The 23,141-nt window shown below is 46.7% G+C and overlaps 9 non-coding genes and 1 pseudogene across 9 annotated transcripts; all 10 read left to right on the top strand.

Annotated features, from left to right (window-relative positions):
* The first annotated feature begins 1,436 nt into the window (after positions 1–1,436).
* On the top strand, positions 1,437–1,627 carry LOC130341260 (U2 spliceosomal RNA). Its single transcript, XR_008881231.1, has one exon. It is a non-coding gene; the product is annotated as a U2 spliceosomal RNA (small nuclear RNA).
* Positions 1,628–3,711: 2,084 nt separating this feature from the next.
* Positions 3,712–3,902, top strand: LOC130341257 (U2 spliceosomal RNA). The gene has a single exon (XR_008881229.1). It is a non-coding gene; the product is annotated as a U2 spliceosomal RNA (small nuclear RNA).
* Positions 3,903–5,990: 2,088 nt separating this feature from the next.
* Positions 5,991–6,181, top strand: LOC130341246 (U2 spliceosomal RNA). The gene has a single exon (XR_008881219.1). It is a non-coding gene; the product is annotated as a U2 spliceosomal RNA (small nuclear RNA).
* A 2,097-nt stretch (positions 6,182–8,278) lies between these two features.
* LOC130341256 (U2 spliceosomal RNA) lies at positions 8,279–8,469 on the top strand. The gene has a single exon (XR_008881228.1). It is a non-coding gene; the product is annotated as a U2 spliceosomal RNA (small nuclear RNA).
* A 2,091-nt stretch (positions 8,470–10,560) lies between these two features.
* Positions 10,561–10,751, top strand: LOC130341255 (U2 spliceosomal RNA). Its single transcript, XR_008881227.1, has one exon. It is a non-coding gene; the product is annotated as a U2 spliceosomal RNA (small nuclear RNA).
* A 2,093-nt stretch (positions 10,752–12,844) lies between these two features.
* On the top strand, positions 12,845–13,062 carry LOC130341235 (U2 spliceosomal RNA; annotated as a pseudogene).
* A 2,736-nt stretch (positions 13,063–15,798) lies between these two features.
* Positions 15,799–15,988, top strand: LOC130341226 (U2 spliceosomal RNA). The gene has a single exon (XR_008881207.1). It is a non-coding gene; the product is annotated as a U2 spliceosomal RNA (small nuclear RNA).
* Positions 15,989–18,077: 2,089 nt separating this feature from the next.
* On the top strand, positions 18,078–18,268 carry LOC130341254 (U2 spliceosomal RNA). Its single transcript, XR_008881226.1, has one exon. It is a non-coding gene; the product is annotated as a U2 spliceosomal RNA (small nuclear RNA).
* A 2,106-nt stretch (positions 18,269–20,374) lies between these two features.
* LOC130341253 (U2 spliceosomal RNA) lies at positions 20,375–20,565 on the top strand. The gene has a single exon (XR_008881225.1). It is a non-coding gene; the product is annotated as a U2 spliceosomal RNA (small nuclear RNA).
* Positions 20,566–22,657: 2,092 nt separating this feature from the next.
* Positions 22,658–22,848, top strand: LOC130341252 (U2 spliceosomal RNA). Its single transcript, XR_008881224.1, has one exon. It is a non-coding gene; the product is annotated as a U2 spliceosomal RNA (small nuclear RNA).
* The last annotated feature ends 293 nt before the right edge of the window (positions 22,849–23,141 follow it).

Here is a 23,141-nt window from a genome sequence, read left to right as displayed (position 1 = left end):
GCTATTGTGCACCTACCTGATGCATCAGAAGGTGCGAGGCCCTTGCTAAATTCTGTGCACAGACTTTGAGATCTATACTTTAGACTGTATCTAAACCTGCTCCAACATGGACTGACATTCTGGCCTACTTTCAGCCGATGCGACTTGTCTGTCGCTGAACAGTCGCTTTTTATGTATTCAGCACCTATGTATAATGTTGTAAAAATGCTCTAGAAGCTAAAGTCGCAGAAATGTCACACATATTTGGCCTGCAACTTTCTGTGCGACAAATTCAGACAGGAAAAATCAGTATAAATCCTTAGAAAATTATCCCCCAGTGTCTCCATCTGCTGGCGGTATTGAATAAGCATTGCTGCACTGATGGGGTATGCATTAGACGAAAAAAAAGAAGAAAAAGAAGAATAATACGCCCAGAAAAGAGGCAAAAAGGAGAAAAACGTAAAAAAACGTGAAAAAAAAGTAAGAGGAAGAGAAGGGAAAAAAAGGTGGAAATGGGTTTAAAAGTGATTTCGGCGGAGAAATATATATATATATATATATATATATATATATATATATATATACGCGCACACACACACATATATATAAACGTATTCTCCGTTGAGATATTGCAGCCGCTGCTGTGTCCAGGCCCAGGAGCCTTAGCACTGTGCTGTGATGTCACTCAATACCACTGACATCACTAGGTGTAAACAACATCTCTCCTTTGCTGTGTATGTGACTATGGAGCTGTTTGGTGATGTCGTCTATTATGGCCTTCATAGAAGCAACAGGAGATTGTTGCATCCATCTAGAACCCTCAGAACTACAGTGCTATGATGTCACTCACTTCCACAGGCCTTGCAGAGTGTAAACAACAACAACCCAGCTTTGTTGTGTATGTAACCATAGGGATTTGTGATGTCACCTAGAACCTTCACAGCAGCGACAGCTTTATGAGGAGCATCAGCACTGCTCTGCCTGAGCAGAACCATCACCGCCATAGGTTGTCAAATAACCCGGGTTTAACCCACACAGGTAAGTCCAATGGGGTGCAGGCATGTCCTCTATGCTTACAGCTTCCCGTGGGTGTTGGTTTGATACCGTTTGGGGACAGCCAAGGAGGCATCTGCAGGCAACAAAGGTAGGTGTGTGCTTGTGTGTGTGTTTCCTATGCAGATCCTAAGCCCAGTGTCACATGCAAGTAGGAGGAGTAAGAAGGGTTCCTGGCAAATCCGGGTTATGGATTGCATTTAAAAAGGCCCCGTGGGAGTGCAATGGGCCCCTGTCTTGCTGCTTAGCAATAATGGTATGGGTTTAGGTTCTGCTGTGTGTACTGGTGGTTGACTGCCCCCCAGCCCAGAGTGTGCATGGAAAATTGTCTGGCAGCCTCCCTGACAGCAAGCAGTGATAGTGCCCATGAAGGGCACCTTGTTGGGCCCGCCCCTTTCACGGTTATCGCTTCTCGGCCTTTTGGCTAAGATCAAGTGTAGTATCTGTTCTTATCAGTTTAATATCTGATACGTCCCCTATCTGGGGACCATATATTAAATGGATTTTTGAGAACGGGGGCCGATTTCGAAGCTTGCTTCCGTCGCCCTATGCATTGACCCGATATGGCAGTATCTTCGGGTACAGTGCACCACCCCCTTACAGGGTTAAAAAGAAAGATTCCTACTTTCATTGCTACCTGCTTGCTGGCTAGCCAGCTAGCCAGCCCTGTGGGCCTTGCTGCTGCTGCAGCCAAAAAACAAAAGGTGGTGCTGCTGCTGCTTCTGCTGCTTCTGCTTCTGCTTGTGTCTGGCCGCTGTTGGAGCGTCCAGGCACAGGACTTCTGCTGCTGCTGACTAAATGGCCTCCTTAATTGGATCATTTGAGTAGCCAGCACACCTGTGCAGGTAGGGCATGACATGATAGGCAGCTGCCTTGATAGCGGGTGGGTGCTGAATGTTCCTAATTGACAAAATAAGATTAATGCTTATGAAGAAATATAAAATCTCATCCCTTCCCCAATATCGCGCCACACCCCTACCCCTTAATTCCCTGGTTGAACTTGATGGACATATGTCTTTTTTCGACCGTACTAACTATGTAACTATGTAACTTATAATGGGGGGGGGGGGGGGTCTCCTGGCTGTTCACACAGGTGTGTCATTGCTGTACATTGACCATGCATTGCTTCTGTGGTATTGCAAAGGCAAAGACAAATGCTTCCAGCCATCCATTGCACTAATGGATTGGTCATCAGCTGGCTGTCTATGTCCCGCATCAATATAGACCAAAGTACAGAGGGTTAGGCTATGCTATTGTGCACCTACCTGATGCATCAGAAGGTGCGAGGCCCTTGCTAAATTCTGTGCACAGACTTTGAGATCTATACTTTAGACTGTATCTAAACCTGCTCCAACATGGACTGACATTCTGGCCTACTTTCAGCCGATGCGACTTGTCTGTCGCTGAACAGTCGCTTTTTATGTATTCAGCACCTATGTATAATGTTGTAAAAATGCTCTAGAAGCTAAAGTCGCAGAAATGTCACACATATTTGGCCTGCAACTTTCTGTGCGACAAATTCAGACAGGAAAAATCAGTATAAATCCTTAGAAAATTATCCCCCAGTGTCTCCATCTGCTGGCGGTATTGAATAAGCATTGCTGCACTGATGGGGTATGCATTAGATGAAAAAAAAGAAGAAAAAGAAGAATAATACGCCCAGAAAAGAGGCGAAAAGGAGAAAAACGTAAAAAAACGTGAAAAAAAAGTAAGAGGAAGAGAAGGGAAAAAAAGGTGGAAATGGGTTTAAAAGTGATTTCGGCGGAGAAATATATATATATATATATATATATATATATATATATATATACGCACACACACACATATATATAAACGTATTCTCCGTTGAGATATTGCAGCCGCTGCTGTGTCCAGGCCCAGGAGCCTTAGCACTGTGCTGTGATGTCACTCAATACCACTGACATCACTAGGTGTAAACAACATCTCTCCTTTGCTGTGTATGTGACTATGGAGCTGTTTGGTGATGTCGTCTATTATGGCCTTCATAGAAGCAACAGGAGATTGTTGCATCCATCTAGAACCCTCAGAACTACAGTGCTATGATGTCACTCACTTCCACAGGCCTTGCAGGGTGTAAACAACAACAACCCAGCTTTGTTGTGTATGTAACCATAGGAATTTGTGATGTCACCTAGAACCTTCACAGCAGCGACAGCTTTATGAGGAGCATCAGCACTGCTCTGCCTGAGCAGAACCATCACCGCCATAGGTTGTCAAATAACCCGGGTTTAACCCACACAGGTAAGTCCAATGGGGTGCAGGCATGTCCTCTATGCTTACAGCTTCCCGTGGGTGTTGGTTTGATACCGTTTGGGGACAGCCAAGGAGGCATCTGCAGGCAACAAAGGTAGGTGTGTGCTTGTGTGTGTTTCCTATGCAGATCCTAAGCCCAGTGTCACATGCAAGTAGGAGGAGTAAGAAGGGTTCCTGGCAAATCCGGGTTATGGATTGCATTTAAAAAGGCCCCGTGGGAGTGCAATGGGCCCCTGTCTTGCTGCTTAGCAATAATGGTATGGGTTTAGGTTCTGCTGTGTGTACTGGTGGTTGACTGCCCCCCAGCCCAGAGTGTGCATGGAAAATTGTCTGGCAGCCTCCCTGACAGCAAGCAGTGATAGTGCCCATGAAGGGCACCTTGTTGGGCCCGCCCCTTTCACGGTTATCGCTTCTCGGCCTTTTGGCTAAGATCAAGTGTAGTATCTGTTCTTATCAGTTTAATATCTGATACGTCCCCTATCTGGGGACCATATATTAAATGGATTTTTGAGAACGGGGGCCGATTTCGAAGCTTGCTTCCGTCGCCCTATGCATTGACCCGATATGGCAGTATCTTCGGGTACAGTGCACCACCCCCTTACAGGGTTAAAAAGAAAGATTCCTACTTTCATTGCTACCTGCTTGCTGGCTAGCCAGCTAGCCAGCCCTGTGGGCCTTGCTGCTGCTGCAGCCAAAAAACAAAAGGTGGTGCTGCTGCTGCTTCTGCTGCTTCTGCTTCTGCTTGTGTCTGGCCGCTGTTGGAGCGTCCAGGCACAGGACTTCTGCTGCTGCTGACTAAATGGCCTCCTTAATTGGATCATTTGAGTAGCCAGCACACCTGTGCAGGTAGGGCATGACATGATAGGCAGCTGCCTTGATAGCGGGTGGGTGCTGAATGTTCCTAATTGACAAAATAAGATTAATGCTTATGAAGAAATATAAAATCTCATCCCTTCCCCAATATCGCGCCACACCCCTACCCCTTAATTCCCTGGTTGAACTTGATGGACATATGTCTTTTTTCGACCGTACTAACTATGTAACTATGTAACATAACATGGGGGGGGGGGTCTCCTGGCTGTTCACACAGGTGTGTCATTGCTGTACATTGACCATGCATTGCTTCTGTGGTATTGCAAAGGCAAAGACAAATGCTTCTAGCCATCCATTGCACTAATGGATTGGTCATCAGCTGGCTGTCTATGTCCCGCATCAATATAGACCAAAGTACAGAGGGTTAGGCTATGCTATTGTGCACCTACCTGATGCATCAGAAGGTGCGAGGCCCTTGCTAAATTCTGTGCACAGACTTTGAGATCTATACTTTAGACTGTATCTAAACCTGCTCCAACATGGACTGACATTCTGGCCTACTTTCAGCCGATGCGACTTGTCTGTCGCTGAACAGTCGCTTTTTATGTATTCAGCACCTATGTATAATGTTGTAAAAATGCTCTAGAAGCTAAAGTCGCAAAAATGTCACACATATTTGGCCTGCAACTTTCTGTGCGACAAATTCAGACAGGAAAAATCAGTATAAATCCTTAGAAAATTATCCCCCAGTGTCTCCATCTGCTGGCGGTATTGAATAAGCATTGCTGCACTGATGGGGTATGCATTAGACGAAAAAAAAGAAGAAAAAGAAGAATAATACGCCCAGAAAAGAGGCAAAAAGGAGAAAAACGTAAAAAAACGTGAAAAAAAAGTAAGAGGAAGAGAAGGGAAAAAAAGGTGGAAATGGGTTTAAAAGTGATTTCGGCGGAGAAATATATATATATATATATATATATATATATATATATATATATATACGCGCACACACACACATATATATAAACGTATTCTCCGTTGAGATATTGCAGCCGCTGCTGTGTCCAGGCCCAGGAGCCTTAGCACTGTGCTGTGATGTCACTCAATACCACTGACATCACTAGGTGTAAACAACATCTCTCCTTTGCTGTGTATGTGACTATGGAGCTGTTTGGTGATGTCGTCTATTATGGCCTTCATAGAAGCAATAGGAGATTGTTGCATCCATCTAGAACCCTCAGAACTACAGTGCTATGATGTCACTCACTTCCACAGGCCTTGCAGAGTGTAAACAACAACAACCCAGCTTTGTTGTGTATGTAACCATAGGGATTTGTGATGTCACCTAGAACCTTCACAGCAGCGACAGCTTTATGAGGAGCATCAGCACTGCTCTGCCTGAGCAGAACCATCACCGCCATAGGTTGTCAAATAACCCGGGTTTAACCCACACAGGTAAGTCCAATGGGGTGCAGGCATGTCCTCTATGCTTACAGCTTCCCGTGGGTGTTGGTTTGATACCGTTTGGGGACAGCCAAGGAGGCATCTGCAGGCAACAAAGGTAGGTGTGTGCTTGTGTGTGTGTTTCCTATGCAGATCCTAAGCCCAGTGTCACATGCAAGTAGGAGGAGTAAGAAGGGTTCCTGGCAAATCCGGGTTATGGATTGCATTTAAAAAGGCCCCGTGGGAGTGCAATGGGCCCCTGTCTTGCTGCTTAGCAATAATGGTATGGGTTTAGGTTCTGCTGTGTGTACTGGTGGTTGACTGCCCCCCAGCCCAGAGTGTGCATGGAAAATTGTCTGGCAGCCTCCCTGACAGCAAGCAGTGATAGTGCCCATGAAGGGCACCTTGTTGGGCCCGCCCCTTTCACGGTTATCGCTTCTCGGCCTTTTGGCTAAGATCAAGTGTAGTATCTGTTCTTATCAGTTTAATATCTGATACGTCCCCTATCTGGGGACCATATATTAAATGGATTTTTGAGACCGGGGGCCGATTTCGAAGCTTGCTTCCGTCGCCCTATGCATTGACCCGATATGGCAGTATCTTCGGGTACAGTGCACCACCCCCTTACAGGGTTAAAAAGAAAGATTCCTACTTTCATTGCTACCTGCTTGCTGGCTAGCCAGCTAGCCAGCCCTGTGGGCCTTGCTGCTGCTGCAGCCAAAAAACAAAAGGTGGTGCTGCTGCTGCTTCTGCTGCTTCTGCTTGTGTCTGGCCGCTGTTGGAGCATCCAGGCACAGGACTTCTGCTGCTGCTGACTAAATGGCCTCCTTAATTGGATCATTTGAGTAGCCAGCACACCTGTGCAGGTAGGGCATGACATGATAGGCAGCTGCCTTGATAGCGGGTGGGTGCTGAATGTTCCTAATTGACAAAATAAGATTAATGCTTATGAAGAAATATAAAATCTCATCCCTTCCCCAATATCGCGCCACACCCCTACCCCTTAATTCCCTGGTTGAACTTGATGGACATATGTCTTTTTTCGACCGTACTAACTATGTAACTATGTAACATAACATGGGGGGGGGGGGGGGGTCTCCTGGCTGTTCACACAGGTGTGTCATTGCTGTACATTGACCATGCATTGCTTCTGTGGTATTGCAAAGGCAAAGACAAATGCTTCCAGCCATCCATTGCACTAATGGATTGGTCATCAGCTGGCTGTCTATGTCCCGCATCAATATAGACCAAAGTACAGAGGGTTAGGCTATGCTATTGTGCACCTACCTGATGCATCAGAAGGTGCGAGGCCCTTGCTAAATTCTGTGCACAGACTTTGAGATCTATACTTTAGACTGTATCTAAACCTGCTCCAACATGGACTGACATTCTGGCCTACTTTCAGCCGATGCGACTTGTCTGTCGCTGAACAGTCGCTTTTTATGTATTCAGCACCTATGTATAATGTTGTAAAAATGCTCTAGAAGCTAAAGTCGCAGAAATGTCACACATATTTGGCCTGCAACTTTCTGTGCGACAAATTCAGACAGGAAAAATCAGTATAAATCCTTAGAAAATTATCCCCCAGTGTCTCCATCTGCTGGCGGTATTGAATAAGCATTGCTGCACTGATGGGATATGCATTAGACGAAAAAAAAGAAGAAAAAGAAGAATAATACGCCCAGAAAAGAGGCGAAAAGGAGAAAAACGTAAAAAAACGTGAAAAAAAAGTAAGAGGAAGAGAAGGGAAAAAAAGGTGGAAATGGGTTTAAAAGTGATTTCGGCGGAGAAATATATATATATATATATATATATATATATATATATATATATATATATATATATACGCGCACACACACACATATATATAAACGTATTCTCCGTTGAGATATTGCAGCCGCTGCTGTGTCCAGGCCCAGGAGCCTTAGCACTGTGCTGTGATGTCACTCAATACCACTGACATCACTAGGTGTAAACAACATCTCTCCTTTGCTGTGTATGTGACTATGGAGCTGTTTGGTGATGTCGTCTATTATGGCCTTCATAGAAGCAACAGGAGATTGTTGCATCCATCTAGAACCCTCAGAACTACAGTGCTATGATGTCACTCACTTCCACAGGCCTTGCAGAGTGTAAACAACAACAACCCAGCTTTGTTGTGTATGTAACCATAGGGATTTGTGATGTCACCTAGAACCTTCACAGCAGCGACAGCTTTATGAGGAGCATCAGCACTGCTCTGCCTGAGCAGAACCATCACCGCCATAGGTTGTCAAATAACCCGGGTTTAACCCACACAGGTAAGTCCAATGGGGTGCAGGCATGTCCTCTATGCTTACAGCTTCCCGTGGGTGTTGGTTTGATACCATTTGGGGACAGCCAAGGAGGCATCTGCAGGCAACAAAGGTAGGTGTGTGCTTGTGTGTGTGTTTCCTATGCAGATCCTAAGCCCAGTGTCACATGCAAGTAGGAGGAGTAAGAAGGGTTCCTGGCAAATCCGGGTTATGGATTGCATTTAAAAAGGCCCCGTGGGAGTGCAATGGGCCCCTGTCTTGCTGCTTGGCAATAATGGTATGGGTTTAGGTTCTGCTGTGTGTACTGGTGGTTGACTGCCCCCCAGCCCAGAGTGTGCATGGAAAATTGTCTGGCAGCCTCCCTGACAGCAAGCAGTGATAGTGCCCATGAAGGGCACCTTGTTGGGCCCGCCCCTTTCACGGTTATCGCTTCTCGGCCTTTTGGCTAAGATCAAGTGTAGTATCTGTTCTTATCAGTTTAATATCTGATACGTCCCCTATCTGGGGACCATATATTAAATGGATTTTTGAGAACGGGGGCCGATTTCGAAGCTTGCTTCCGTCGCCCTATGCATTGACCCGATATGGCAGTATCTTCGGGTACAGTGCACCACCCCCTTACAGGGTTAAAAAGAAAGATTCCTACTTTCATTGCTACCTGCTTGCTGGCTAGCCAGCTAGCCAGCCCTGTGGGCCTTGCTGCTGCTGCAGCCAAAAAACAAAAGGTGGTGCTGCTGCTGCTTCTGCTGCTTCTGCTTCTGCTTGTGTCTGGCCGCTGTTGGAGCGTCCAGGCACAGGACTTCTGCTGCTGCTGACTAAATGGCCTCCTTAATTGGATCATTTGAGTAGCCAGCACACCTGTGCAGGTAGGGCATGACATGATAGGCAGCTGCCTTGATAGCGGGTGGGTGCTGAATGTTCCTAATTGACAAAATAAGATTAATGCTTATGAAGAAATATAAAATCTCATCCCTTCCCCAATATCGCGCCACACCCCTACCCCTTAATTCCCTGGTTGAACTTGATGGACATATGTCTTTTTTCGACCGTACTAACTATGTAACTATGTAACATAACATGGGGGGGGGGGGGTCTCCTGGCTGTTCACACAGGTGTGTCATTGCTGTACATTGACCATGCATTGCTTCTGTGGTATTGCAAAGGCAAAGACAAATGCTTCCAGCCATCCATTGCACTAATGGATTGGTCATCAGCTGGCTGTCTATGTCCCGCATCAATATAGACCAAAGTACAGAGGGTTAGGCTATGCTATTGTGCACCTACCTGATGCATCAGAAGGTGCGAGGCCCTTGCTAAATTCTGTGCACAGACTTTGAGATCTATACTTTAGACTGTATCTAAACCTGCTCCAACATGGACTGACATTCTGGCCTACTTTCAGCCGATGCGACTTGTCTGTCGCTGAACAGTCGCTTTTTATGTATTCAGCACCTATGTATAATGTTGTAAAAATGCTCTAGAAGCTAAAGTCGCAGAAATGTCACACATATTTGGCCTGCAACTTTCTGTGCGACAAATTCAGACAGGAATAATCAGTATAAATCCTTAGAAAATTATCCCCCAGTGTCTCCATCTGCTGGCGGTATTGAATAATCATTGCTGCACTGATGGGGTATGCATTAGACGAAAAAAAAGAAGAAAAAGAAGAATAATACGCCCAGAAAAGAGGCGAAAAGGAGAAAAACGTAAAAAAAACGTGAAAAAAAAGTAAGAGGAAGAGAAGGGAAAAAAAGGTGGAAATGGGTTTAAAAGTGATTTCGGCGGAGAAATATATATATATATATATATATATATATATATATATATATATATACGCGCACACACACACATATATATAAACGTATTCTCCGTTGAGATATTGCAGCCGCTGCTGTGTCCAGGCCCAGGAGCCTTAGCACTGTGCTGTGATGTCACTCAATACCACTGACATCACTAGGTGTAAACAACATCTCTCCTTTGCTGTGTATGTGACTATGGAGCTGTTTGGTGATGTCGTCTATTATGGCCTTCATAGAAGCAACAGGAGATTGTTGCATCCATCTAGAACCCTCAGAACTACAGTGCTATGATGTCACTCACTTCCACAGGCCTTGCAGAGTGTAAACAACAACAACCCAGCTTTGTTGTGTATGTAACCATAGGGATTTGTGATGTCACCTAGAACCTTCACAGCAGCGACAGCTTTATGAGGAGCATCAGCACTGCTCTGCCTGAGCAGAACCATCACCGCCATAGGTTGTCAAATAACCCGGGTTTAACCCACACAGGTAAGTCCAATGGGGTGCAGGCATGTCCTCTATGCTTACAGCTTCCCGTGGGTGTTGGTTTGATACCGTTTGGGGACAGCCAAGGAGGCATCTGCAGGCAACAAAGGTAGGTGTGTGCTTGTGTGTGTGTTTCCTATGCAGATCCTAAGCCCAGTGTCACATGCAAGTAGGAGGAGTAAGAAGGGTTCCTGGCAAATCCGGGTTATGGATTGCATTTAAAAAGGCCCCGTGGGAGTGCAATGGGCCCCTGTCTTGCTGCTTAGCAATAATGGTATGGGTTTAGGTTCTGCTGTGTGTACTGGTGGTTGACTGCCCCCCAGCCCAGAGTGTGAATGGAAAATTGTCTGGCAGCCTCCCTGACAGCAAGCAGTGATAGTGCCCATGAAGGGCACCTTGTTGGGCCCGCCCCTTTCACGGTTATCGCTTCTCGGCCTTTTGGCTAAGATCAAGTGTAGTATCTGTTCTTATCAGTTTAATATCTGATACGTCCCCTATCTGGGGACCATATATTAAATGGATTTTTGAGAACGGGGGCCGATTTCGAAGCTTGCTTCCGTCGCCCTATGCATTGACCCGATATGGCAGTATCTTCGGGTACAGTGCACCACCCCCTTACAGGGTTAAAAAGAAAGATTCCTACTTTCATTGCTACCTGCTTGCTGGCTAGCCAGCTAGCCAGCCCTGTGGGCCTTGCTGCTGCTGCAGCCAAAAAACAAAAGGTGGTGCTGCTGCTGCTGCTGCTTCTGCTGCTTCTGCTTCTGCTTGTGTCTGGCCGCTGTTGGAGCGTCCAGGCACAGGACTTCTGCTGCTGCTGACTAAATGGCCTCCTTAATTGGATCATTTGAGTAGCCAGCACACCTGTGCAGGTAGGGCATGACATGATAGGCAGCTGCCTTGATAGCGGGTGGGTGCTGAATGTTCCTAATTGACAAAATAAGATTAATGCTTATGAAGAAATATAAAATCTCATCCCTTCCCCAATATCGCGCCACACCCCTACCCCTTAATTCCCTGGTTGAACTTGATGGACATATGTCTTTTTTCGACCGTACTAACTATGTAACTATGTAACATAACATGGGGGGGGGGGGGGGGTCTCCTGGTTGTTCACACAGGTGTGTCATTGCTGTACATTGACCATGCATTGCTTCTGTGGTATTGCAAAGGCAAAGACAAATGCTTCCAGCCATCCATTGCACTAATGGATTGGTCATCAGCTGGCTGTCTATGTCCCGCATCAATATAGACCAAAGTACAGAGGGTTAGGCTATGCTATTGTGCACCTACCTGATGCATCAGAAGGTGCGAGGCCCTTGCTAAATTCTGTGCACAGACTTTGAGATCTATACTTTAGACTGTATCTAAACCTGCTCCAACATGGACTGACATTCTGGCCTACTTTCAGCCGATGCGACTTGTCTGTCGCTGAACAGTCGCTTTTTATGTATTCAGCACCTATGTATAATGTTGTAAAAATGCTCTAGAAGCTAAAGTCGCAGAAATGTCACACATATTTGGCCTGCAACTTTCTGTGCGACAAATTCAGACAGGAAAAATCAGTATAAATCCTTAGAAAATTATCCCCCAGTGTCTCCATCTGCTGGCGGTATTGAATAAGCATTGCTGCACTGATGGGGTATGCATTAGACGAAAAAAAAGAAGAAAAAGAAGAATAATACGCCCAGAAAAGAGGCGAAAAGGAGAAAAACGTAAAAAAACGTGAAAAAAAAGTAAGAGGAAGAGAAGGGAAAAAAAGGTGGAAATGGGTTTAAAAGTGATTTCGGCGGAGAAATATATATATATATATATATATATATATATATATATATACGCGCACACACACACATATATATAAACGTATTCTCCGTTGAGATATTGCAGCCGCTGCTGTGTCCAGGCCCAGGAGCCTTAGCACTGTGCTCTGATGTCACTCAATACCACTGACATCACTAGGTGTAAACAACATCTCTCCTTTGCTGTGTATGTGACTATGGAGCTGTTTGGTGATGTCGTCTATTATGGCCTTCATAGAAGCAACAGGAGATTGTTGCATCCATCTAGAACCCTCAGAACTACAGTGCTATGATGTCACTCACTTCCACAGGCCTTGCAGAGTGTAAACAACAACAACCCAGCTTTGTTGTGTATGTAACCATAGGGATTTGTGATGTCACCTAGAACCTTCACAGCAGCGACAGCTTTATGAGGAGCATCAGCACTGCTCTGCCTGAGCAGAACCATCACCGCCATAGGTTGTCAAATAACCCGGGTTTAACCCACACAGGTAAGTCCAATGGGGTGCAGGCATGTCCTCTATGCTTACAGCTTCCCGTGGGTGTTGGTTTGATACCGTTTGGGGACAGCCAAGGAGGCATCTGCAGGCAACAAAGGTAGGTGTGTGCTTGTGTGTGTGTTTCCTATGCAGATCCTAAGCCCAGTGTCACATGCAAGTAGGAGGAGTAAGAAGGGTTCCTGGCAAATCCGGGTTATGGATTGCATTTAAAAAGGCCCCGTGGGAGTGCAATGGGCCCCTGTCTTGCTGCTTAGCAATAATGGTATGGGTTTAGGTTCTGCTGTGTGTACTGGTGGTTGACTGCCCCCCAGCCCAGAGTGTGCATGGAAAATTGTCTGGCAGCCTCCCTGACAGCAAGCAGTGATAGTGCCCATGAAGGGCACCTTGTTGGGCCCGCCCCTTTCACGGTTATCGCTTCTCGGCCTTTTGGCTAAGATCAAGTGTAGTATCTGCATTTGGTCTGGTCGGAAGGTGTCTGTGGTACCCCGCTTCTCGGCCTTGGGGGATTGTCTCTCCTTACGGAGGGACTTCACCCCCTTGCTGCTATTGGGGAGCGGGCTTAGTCCACAGACAACGGATTGCGATCCCCCTGTCTCTGGGACCTTGTGTCTCAGAAGGCATTTTCGGTACGTTGAGCGTTACCTGTAGCTTCGGAAGCACCTAGGGTACCCCCGACCTCTGCCTTGGGTAAGGGTTCCGCTTTTATAGCGGGATTCCGAGCCCCTGCTGCTATTGGGGAAGGGGCTTAGTCCCTGGGTGTGGAAGATGCCGTTCTCCTGGGCTTTCCCCTCTGGGGAAATGTCGATGCGAAATACCATCCGCATAGAGGTGTCGGAGAGCCATCGTCAGTTGAAGAACCTCCGCTTCATTGCGGAGGTGATTCTTCTTGACTACTTCCGCCTCAATAGGGAGGACATCCTGTGTCTAAATGACCAGGAAAGCCGTGGCCTGTATACCGTCACCTTCACGGCCACGGCGTGTTGCGATAACATCTATGCAACCTTGTCTGGTGCGGACCAGAGGGACGATCGACTCGACGGTCTTTCGTTCCAGTTCCTCTATGGTGAGGAACATATACCGTTGGTGGTGGCTATGCACAGCCCTCATGTGACCACGGAGGATATAGCCACTTTTCTTTGACGATACTGCGAAGAGGTGCGATTCGCAAACAAAATCTTGAACTCCGTGCGGTTCTGGAACGGCAAGAGGAAGTTCTGGGTCAAGCTCCGTAAGGATCCCGGTGGTATTGGGGGTCTTTGCCATCCGCCCCCAAATTTTGCCATCGGGAGAGTTCGGGGCTTCCTGTTCTATCCTCAAATGCCTATGTATTGCCGAAATTGCTTGAGGTTTGGCCACACCCAGGAGACCTGCGGCGCGGAGCGTGTGATTCGCTGCAATAGGTGTGGCCAAGAAGGTCACATAGCCTCAAGATGTAGCCATACGATAAGGTGCAACCTCTGCGGAGAGGAAAATCACGATTTTAATTCCTGTCCCCATAAAGCAAAAACTACGATGGGTGGGTCAAGGCTGGGCCCACCCAAAGAGGGGACAGGACAAAAGACGTCCTTTTTTAAGATGCCCAAACCCCAGATGGCAGGTACTGATGGGTCCAGGCCCAAGACCTCTGGTGCTCCATCGGGGGGCCCACCGGTGGTAGTGCTAGGGGGAGGCCATGGGGATTCCACGAAGCCCGGGCGGGTGATCGAGTTTACTGCCCGGGAAATTGAAAGACGTCGATCGACTTCCTACCTGGCTCAAGAGTGGGGGCAGAGGTGGACCCAAAATTGCAACATAAGCCAGGTACTGGCTTGGCCCAGGGTCGCCCTGCTCCGGACGAAGAGGCCCCGGTGAAAGCCCGCCGGAAGGGGAGCCAGGTGGCCAGGTCTGAGCCCGGTCCTGTTACTCCGCCTATACAGGACAGGGCCAAGAAGACAAGTGGCGCCAAACCAGGGTTTGCTGCCCCGCCAGCAGTGGACCCGGTGGGTAAAACTGGCCATCGTCGATCGATGGGGAAGTTGGAGCAACAGTCCTCAGCAACGCTTGCTGGGGAACAAGCGATGAAAACTTCCCAAGGTAGCGGCAAAGGTTCCGGAAAAGAGGCCTCACAGGCCCCTGTGCAGCAGTTCCAGTCGTCAAAAGATGAAAGAAGACGCAGATCCATCAGCCGGGGGCCAGAGATTACATCGAGTGAGAGCAACACAGAGGATATGGACAGCAGTGTGACATTTAAAAGACAAAGAGAAGAAGAAGAGGAAGACATTCAAAGGAAAGCGGCGTGCCGTAGTTCGGACGAGAGCGAGCTCAGGGTCGGGGCATCATCGATCTCAAGCTCCGACCCTCAGAACATCAAGGAGCTGATGACCCCGCAGGCGGGGGATGACGGTACGCAGCTTATTATTGACTTTGATTCTCCAAGCACGGACTCTCCATAAACTATGCCTATCCCTGTAAAAATTGCCTCACTCAATGTGAGGTCCTTAAAGAGCCCTGATCGCAGGGCTGCTTTATTTTCTTATCTAGAGACATGTGACTTTGACCTTTGCCTGCTACAAGAATGTGGAATCCCTAGTAAAATGGACTATAAAGACTTAAAAGAAGACTGGAAGCTGGGCCCATCCATATGGTCCGGTGCAAATGACTGTCGTTCTGTGGGTGTTGGGCTGCTCTGCCGAGGCCAGTCCTTTTCTATTCATACAGTAACTGAGATTGTGCCTGGCAGAGCTCTTTTAATTCATCTATATTTTAATGGACTTTTAATTTGTGTTTTAAATGTGTATGCCCCTCCTGATAAACAGGAGCGGGCAGAACTATTTGAAATTTTACCACTGTTTTGTGTTGGGTCTTCCCCCCTGCTGGTGGGAGGTGATTTTAACTGCATACGTGATGGGGAACACCGGCAGGGTGGGGATATTAATCGTAAAGACCGCACTTCTTACCTGCTTAAAAATTTTATTGATGATTTTAATTTGAAAGATTGCTGGAAGGATCTCTTGCCGGAGGACCCGGGCGCCACATGGTCCAATGGAAGAGTGAGCTCCAGAATCGATTTTATTTTTTCCTCTAGAGCTTTTAAACCCCTGAAATGCACGCTCGAGCAGAATATCTTCTCTGATCATAAGCTCCTCTTGGTGGGCCTGGAGCTAGAGGGGGAGCAAAAAGCAAAAAGGGGCCTCTGGAGATTAAACACCACACTCCTAGAGGACCCTGAGATAAAAGAGGAGTTTGTGCGGACCTACCAATGCTGGCAATCACAAAGAAAACCCCACGAGCCTATGCTGCACTGGTGGGAGGGCACCAAATCTAAAATCAGATTTTTTTTTATCAAAGCAGGTAAGAAGAAGGCAAAAATGGAAAAACAGTGGTTTTATGTTCTTAACATGCGTTTAAATGTACTTTTTAAATCTGTTCTTATCAGTTTAATATCTGATACGTCCCCTATCTGGGGACCATATATTAAATGGATTTTTGAGAACGGGGGCCGATTTCGAAGCTTGCTTCCGTCGCCCTATGCATTGACCCGATATGGCAGTATCTTCGGGTACAGTGCACCACCCCCTTACAGGGTTAAAAAGAAAGATTCCTACTTTCATTGCTACCTGCTTGCTGGCTAGCCAGCTAGCCAGCCCTGTGGGCCTTGCTGCTGCTGCAGCCAAAAAACAAAAGGTGGTGCTGCTGCTGCTTCTGCTGCTTCTGCTTCTGCTTGTGTCTGGCCGCTGTTGGAGCGTCCAGGCACAGGACTTCTGCTGCTGCTGACTAAATGGCCTCCTTAATTGGATCATTTGAGTAGCCAGCACACCTGTGCAGGTAGGGCATGACATGATAGGCAGCTGCCTTGATAGCGGGTGGGTGCTGAATGTTCCTAATTGACAAAATAAGATTAATGCTTATGAAGAAATATAAAATCTCATCCCTTCCCCAATATCGCGCCACACCCCTACCCCTTAATTCCCTGGTTGAACTTGATGGACATATGTCTTTTTTCGACCGTACTAACTATGTAACTATGTAACATAACATGGGGGGGGGGGGGGTCTCCTGGCTGTTCACACAGGTGTGTCATTGCTGTACATTGACCATGCATTGCTTCTGTGGTATTGCAAAGGCAAAGACAAATGCTTCCAGCCATCCATTGCACTAATGGATTGGTCATCAGCTGGCTGTCTATGTCCCGCATCAATATAGACCAAAGTACAGAGGGTTAGGCTATGCTATTGTGCACCTACCTGATGCATCAGAAGGTGCGAGGCCCTTGCTAAATTCTGTGCACAGACTTTGAGATCTATACTTTAGACTGTATCTAAACCTGCTCCAACATGGACTGACATTCTGGCCTACTTTCAGCCGATGCGACTTGTCTGTCGCTGAACAGTCGCTTTTTATGTATTCAGCACCTATGTATAATGTTGTAAAAATGCTCTAGAAGCTAAAGTCGCAGAAATGTCACACATATTTGGCCTGCAACTTTCTGTGCGACAAATTCAGACAGGAAAAATCAGTATAAATCCTTAGAAAATTATCCCCCAGTGTCTCCATCTGCTGGCGGTATTGAATAAGCATTGCTGCACTGATGGGGTATGCATTAGACGAAAAAAAAGAAGAAAAAGAAGAATAATACGCCCAGAAAAGAGGCGAAAAGGAGAAAAACGTAAAAAAACTTGAAAAAAAAGTAAGAGGAAGAGAAGGGAAAAAAAGGTGGAAATGGGTTTAAAAGTGATTTCGGCGGAGAAATATATATATATATATATATATATATATATATATATATATATACGCGCACACACACACATATATATAAACGTATTCTCCGTTGAGATATTGCAGCCGCTGCTGTGTCCAGGCCCAGGAGCCTTAGCACTGTGCTGTGATGTCACTCAATACCACTGACATCACTAGGTGTAAACAACATCTCTCCTTTGCTGTGTATGTGACTATGGAGCTGTTTGGTGATGTCGTCTATTATGGCCTTCATAGAAGCAACAGGAGATTGTTGCATCCATCTAGAACCCTCAGAACTACAGTGCTATGATGTCACTCACTTCCACAGGCCTTGCAGAGTGTAAACAACAACAACCCAGCTTTGTTGTGTATGTAACCATAGGGATTTGTGATGTCACCTAGAACCTTCACAGCAGCGACAGCTTTATGAGGAGCATCAGCACTGCTCTGCCTGAGCAGAACCATCACCGCCATAGGTTGTCAAATAACCCGGGTTTAACCCACACAGGTAAGTCCAATGGGGTGCAGGCATGTCCTCTATGCTTACAGCTTCCCGTGGGTGTTGGTTTGATACCGTTTGGGGACAGCCAAGGAGGCATCTGCAGGCAACAAAGGTAGGTGTGTGCTTGTGTGTGTGTTTCCTATGCAGATCCTAAGCCCAGTGTCACATGCAAGTAGGAGGAGTAAGAAGGGTTCCTGGCAAATCCGGGTTATGGATTGCATTTAAAAAGGCCCCGTGGGAGTGCAATGGGCCCCTGTCTTGCTGCTTAGCAATAATGGTATGGGTTTAGGTTCTGCTGTGTGTACTGGTGGTTGACTGCCCCCCAGCCCAGAGTGTGCATGGAAAATTGTCTGGCAGCCTCCCTGACAGCAAGCAGTGATAGTGCCCATGAAGGGCACCTTGTTGGGCCCGCCCCTTTCACAGTTATCGCTTCTCGGCCTTTTGGCTAAGATCAAGTGTAGTATCTGTTCTTATCAGTTTAATATCTGATACGTCCCCTATCTGGGGACCATATATTAAATGGATTTTTGAGAACGGGGGCCGATTTCGAAGCTTGCTTCCGTCGCCCTATGCATTGACCCGATATGGCAGTATCTTCGGGTACAGTGCACCACCCCCTTACAGGGTTAAAAAGAAAGATTCCTACTTTCATTGCTACCTGCTTGCTGGCTAGCCAGCTAGCCAGCCCTGTGGGCCTTGCTGCTGCTGCAGCCAAAAAACAAAAGGTGGTGCTGCTGCTGCTTCTGCTGCTTCTGCTTCTGCTTGTGTCTGGCCGCTGTTGGAGCATCCAGGCACAGGACTTCTGCTGCTGCTGACTAAATGGCCTCCTTAATTGGATCATTTGAGTAGCCAGCACACCTGTGCAGGTAGGGCATGACATGGTAGGCAGCTGCCTTGATAGCGGGTGGGTGCTGAATGTTCCTAATTGACAAAATAAGATTAATGCTTATGAAGAAATATAAAATCTCATCCCTTCCCCAATATCGCGCCACACCCCTACCCCTTAATTCCCTGGTTGAACTTGATGGACATATGTCTTTTTTCGACTCTTTTTTCGACCGTACTAACTATGTAACTATGTAACATAACATGGGGGGGGGGGGGGTCTCCTGGCTGTTCACACAGGTGTGTCATTGCTGTACATTGACCATGCATTGCTTCTGTGGTATTGCAAAGGCAAAGACAAATGCTTCCAGCCATCCATTGCACTAATGGATTGGTCATCAGCTGGCTGTCTATGTCCCGCATCAATATAGACCAAAGTACAGAGGGTTAGGCTATGCTATTGTGCACCTACCTGATGCATCAGAAGGTGCGAGGCCCTTGCTAAATTCTGTGCACAGACTTTGAGATCTATACTTTAGACTGTATCTAAACCTGCTCCAACATGGACTGACATTCTGGCCTACTTTCAGCCGATGCGACTTGTCTGTCGCTGAACAGTCGCTTTTTATGTATTCAGCACCTATGTATAATGTTGTAAAAATGCTCTAGAAGCTAAAGTCGCAGAAATGTCACACATATTTGGCCTGCAACTTTCTGTGCGACAAATTCAGACAGGAAAAATCAGTATAAATCCTTAGAAAATTATCCCCCAGTGTCTCCATCTGCTGGCGGTATTGAATAAGCATTGCTGCACTGATGGGGTATGCATTAGACGAAAAAAAAGAAGAAAAAGAAGAATAATACGCCCAGAAAAGAGGCGAAAAGGAGAAAAACGTAAAAAAACGTGAAAAAAAAGTAAGAGGAAGAGAAGGGAAAAAAAGGTGGAAATGGGTTTAAAAGTGATTTCGGCGGAGAAATATATATATATATATATATATATATATATATATATATATATATATACGCGCACACACACACATATATATAAACGTATTCTCCGTTGAGATATTGCAGCCGCTGCTGTGTCCAGGCCCAGGAGCCTTAGCACTGTGCTGTGATGTCACTCAATACCACTGACATCACTAGGTTGTAAACAACATCTCTCCTTTGCTGTGTATGTGACTATGGAGCTGTTTGGTGATGTCGTCTATTATGGCCTTCATAGAAGCAACAGGAGATTGTTGCATCCATCTAGAACCCTCAGAACTACAGTGCTATGATGTCACTCACTTCCACAGGCCTTGCAGAGTGTAAACAACAACAACCCAGCTTTGTTGTGTATGTAACCATAGGGATTTGTGATGTCACCTAGAACCTTCACAGCAGCGACAGCTTTATGAGGAGCATCAGCACTGCTCTGCCTGAGCAGAACCATCACCGCCATAGGTTGTCAAATAACCCGGGTTTAACCCACACAGGTAAGTCCAATGGGGTGCAGGCATGTCCTCTATGCTTACAGCTTCCCGTGGGTGTTGGTTTGATACCGTTTGGGGACAGCCAAGGAGGCATCTGCAGGCAACAAAGGTAGGTGTGTGCTTGTGTGTGTGTTTCCTATGCAGATCCTAAGCCCAGTGTCACATGCAAGTAGGAGGAGTAAGAAGGGTTCCTGGCAAATCCGGGTTATGGATTGCATTTAAAAAGGCCCCGTGGGAGTGCAATGGGCCCCTGTCTTGCTGCTTAGCAATAATGGTATGGGTTTAGGTTCTGCTGTGTGTACTGGTGGTTGACTGCCCCCCAGCCCAGAGTGTGCATGGAAAATTGTCTGGCAGCCTCCCTGACAGCAAGCAGTGATAGTGCCCATGAAGGGCACCTTGTTGGGCCCGCCCCTTTCACGGTTATCGCTTCTCGGCCTTTTGGCTAAGATCAAGTGTAGTATCTGTTCTTATCAGTTTAATATCTGATACGTCCCCTATCTGGGGACCATATATTAAATGGATTTTTGAGAACGGGGGCCGATTTCGAAGCTTGCTTCCGTCGCCCTATGCATTGACCCGATATGGCAGTATCTTCGGGTACAGTGCACCACCCCCTTACAGGGTTAAAAAGAAAGATTCCTACTTTCATTGCTACCTGCTTGCTGGCTAGCCAGCTAGCCAGCCCTGTGGGCCTTGCTGCTGCTGCAGCCAAAAAACAAAAGGTGGTGCTGCTGCTGCTTCTGCTGCTTCTGCTTCTGCTTGTGTCTGGCCGCTGTTGGAGCGTCCAGGCACAGGACTTCTGCTGCTGCTGACTAAATGGCCTCCTTAATTGGATCATTTGAGTAGCCAGCACACCTGTGCAGGTAGGGCATGACATGATAGGCAGCTGCCTTGATAGCGGGTGGGTGCTGAATGTTCCTAATTGACAAAATAAGATTAATGCTTATGAAGAAATATAAAATCTCATCCCTTCCCCAATATCGCGCCACACCCCTACCCCTTAATTCCCTGGTTGAACTTGATGGACATATGTCTTTTTTCGACCGTACTAACTATGTAACTATGTAACATAACATGGGGGGGGGGGGGTCTCCTGGCTGTTCACACAGGTGTGTCATTGCTGTACATTGACCATGCATTGCTTCTGTGGTATTGCAAAGGCAAAGACAAATTCTTCCAGCCATCCATTGCACTAATGGATTGGTCATCAGCTGGCTGTCTATGTCCCGCATCAATATAGACCAAAGTACAGAGGGTTAGGCTATGCTATTGTGCACCTACCTGATGCATCAGAAGGTGCGAGGCCCTTGCTAAATTCTGTGCACAGACTTTGAGATCTATACTTTAGACTGTATCTAAACCTGCTCCAACATGGACTGACATTCTGGCCTACTTTCAGCCGATGCGACTTGTCTGTCGCTGAACAGTCGCTTTTTATGTATTCAGCACCTATGTATAATGTTGTAAAAATGCTCTAGAAGCTAAAGTCGCAGAAATGTCACACATATTTGGCCTGCAACTTTCTGTGCGACAAATTCAGACAGGAAAAATCAGTATAAATCCTTAGAAAATTATCCCCCAGTGTCTCCATCTGCTGGCGGTATTGAATAAGCATTGCTGCACTGATGGGGTATGCATTAGACGAAAAAAAAGAAGAAAAAGAAGAATAATACGCCCAGAAAAGAGGCGAAAAGGAGAAAAACGTAAAAAAACGTGAAAAAAAAGTAAGAGGAAGAGAAGGGAAAAAAAGGTGGAAATGGGTTTAAAAGTGATTTCGGCGGAGAAATATATATATATATATATATATATATATATATATATATATATATATACGCGCACACACACACATATATATAAACGTATTCTCCGTTGAGATATTGCAGCCGCTGCTGTGTCCAGGCCCAGGAGCCTTAGCACTGTGCTGTGATGTCACTCAATACCACTGACATCACTAGGTGTAAACAACATCTCTCCTTTGCTGTGTATGTGACTATGGAGCTGTTTGGTGATGTCGTCTATTATGGCCTTCATAGAAGCAACAGGAGATTGTTGCATCCATCTAGAACCCTCAGAACTACAGTGCTATGATGTCACTCACTTCCACAGGCCTTGCAGAGTGTAAACAACAACAACCCAGCTTTGTTGTGTATGTAACCATAGGGATTTGTGATGTCACCTAGAACCTTCACAGCAGCGACAGCTTTATGAGGAGCATCAGCACTGCTCTGCCTGAGCAGAACCATCACCGCCATAGGTTGTCAAATAACCCGGGTTTAACCCACACAGGTAAGTCCAATGGGGTGCAGGCATGTCCTCTATGCTTACAGCTTCCCGTGGGTGTTGGTTTGATACCGTTTGGGGACAGCCAAGGAGGCATCTGCAGGCAACAAAGGTAGGTGTGTGCTTGTGTGTGTGTTTCCTATGCAGATCCTAAGCCCAGTGTCACATGCAAGTAGGAGGAGTAAGAAGGGTTCCTGGCAAATCCGGGTTATGGATTGCATTTAAAAAGGCCCCGTGGGAGTGCAATGGGCCCCTGTCTTGCTGCTTAGCAATAATGGTATGGGTTTAGGTTCTGCTGTGTGTACTGGTGGTTGACTGCCCCCCAGCCCAGAGTGTGCATGGAAAATTGTCTGGCAGCCTCCCTGACAGCAAGCAGTGATAGTGCCCATGAAGGGCACCTTGTTGGGCCCGCCCCTTTCACGGTTATCGCTTCTCGGCCTTTTGGCTAAGATCAAGTGTAGTATCTGTTCTTATCAGTTTAATATCTGATACGTCCCCTATCTGGGGACCATATATTAAATGGATTTTTGAGAACGGGGGCCGATTTCGAAGCTTGCTTCCGTCGCCCTATGCATTGACCCGATATGGCAGTATCTTCGGGTACAGTGCACCACCCCCTTACAGGGTTAAAAAGAAAGATTCCTACTTTCATTGCTACCTGCTTGCTGGCTAGCCAGCTAGCCAGCCCTGTGGGCCTTGCTGCTGCTGCAGCCAAAAAACAAAAGGTGGTGCTGCTTCTGCTGCTTCTGCTTCTGCTTGTGTCTGGCCGCTGTTGGAGCGTCCAGGCACAGGACTTCTGCTGCTGCTGACTAAATGGCCTCCTTAATTGGATCATTTGAGTAGCCAGCACACCTGTGCAGGTAGGGCATGACATGATAGGCAGCTGCCTTGATAGCGGGTGGGTGCTGA

The sequence above is a fragment of the Hyla sarda genome, unplaced genomic scaffold (assembly GCF_029499605.1).
Source record: "Hyla sarda isolate aHylSar1 unplaced genomic scaffold, aHylSar1.hap1 scaffold_615, whole genome shotgun sequence".
NCBI lineage: Eukaryota > Metazoa > Chordata > Amphibia > Anura > Hylidae > Hyla > Hyla sarda.
This window is presented reverse-complemented; position numbering and strand designations above follow the sequence as displayed.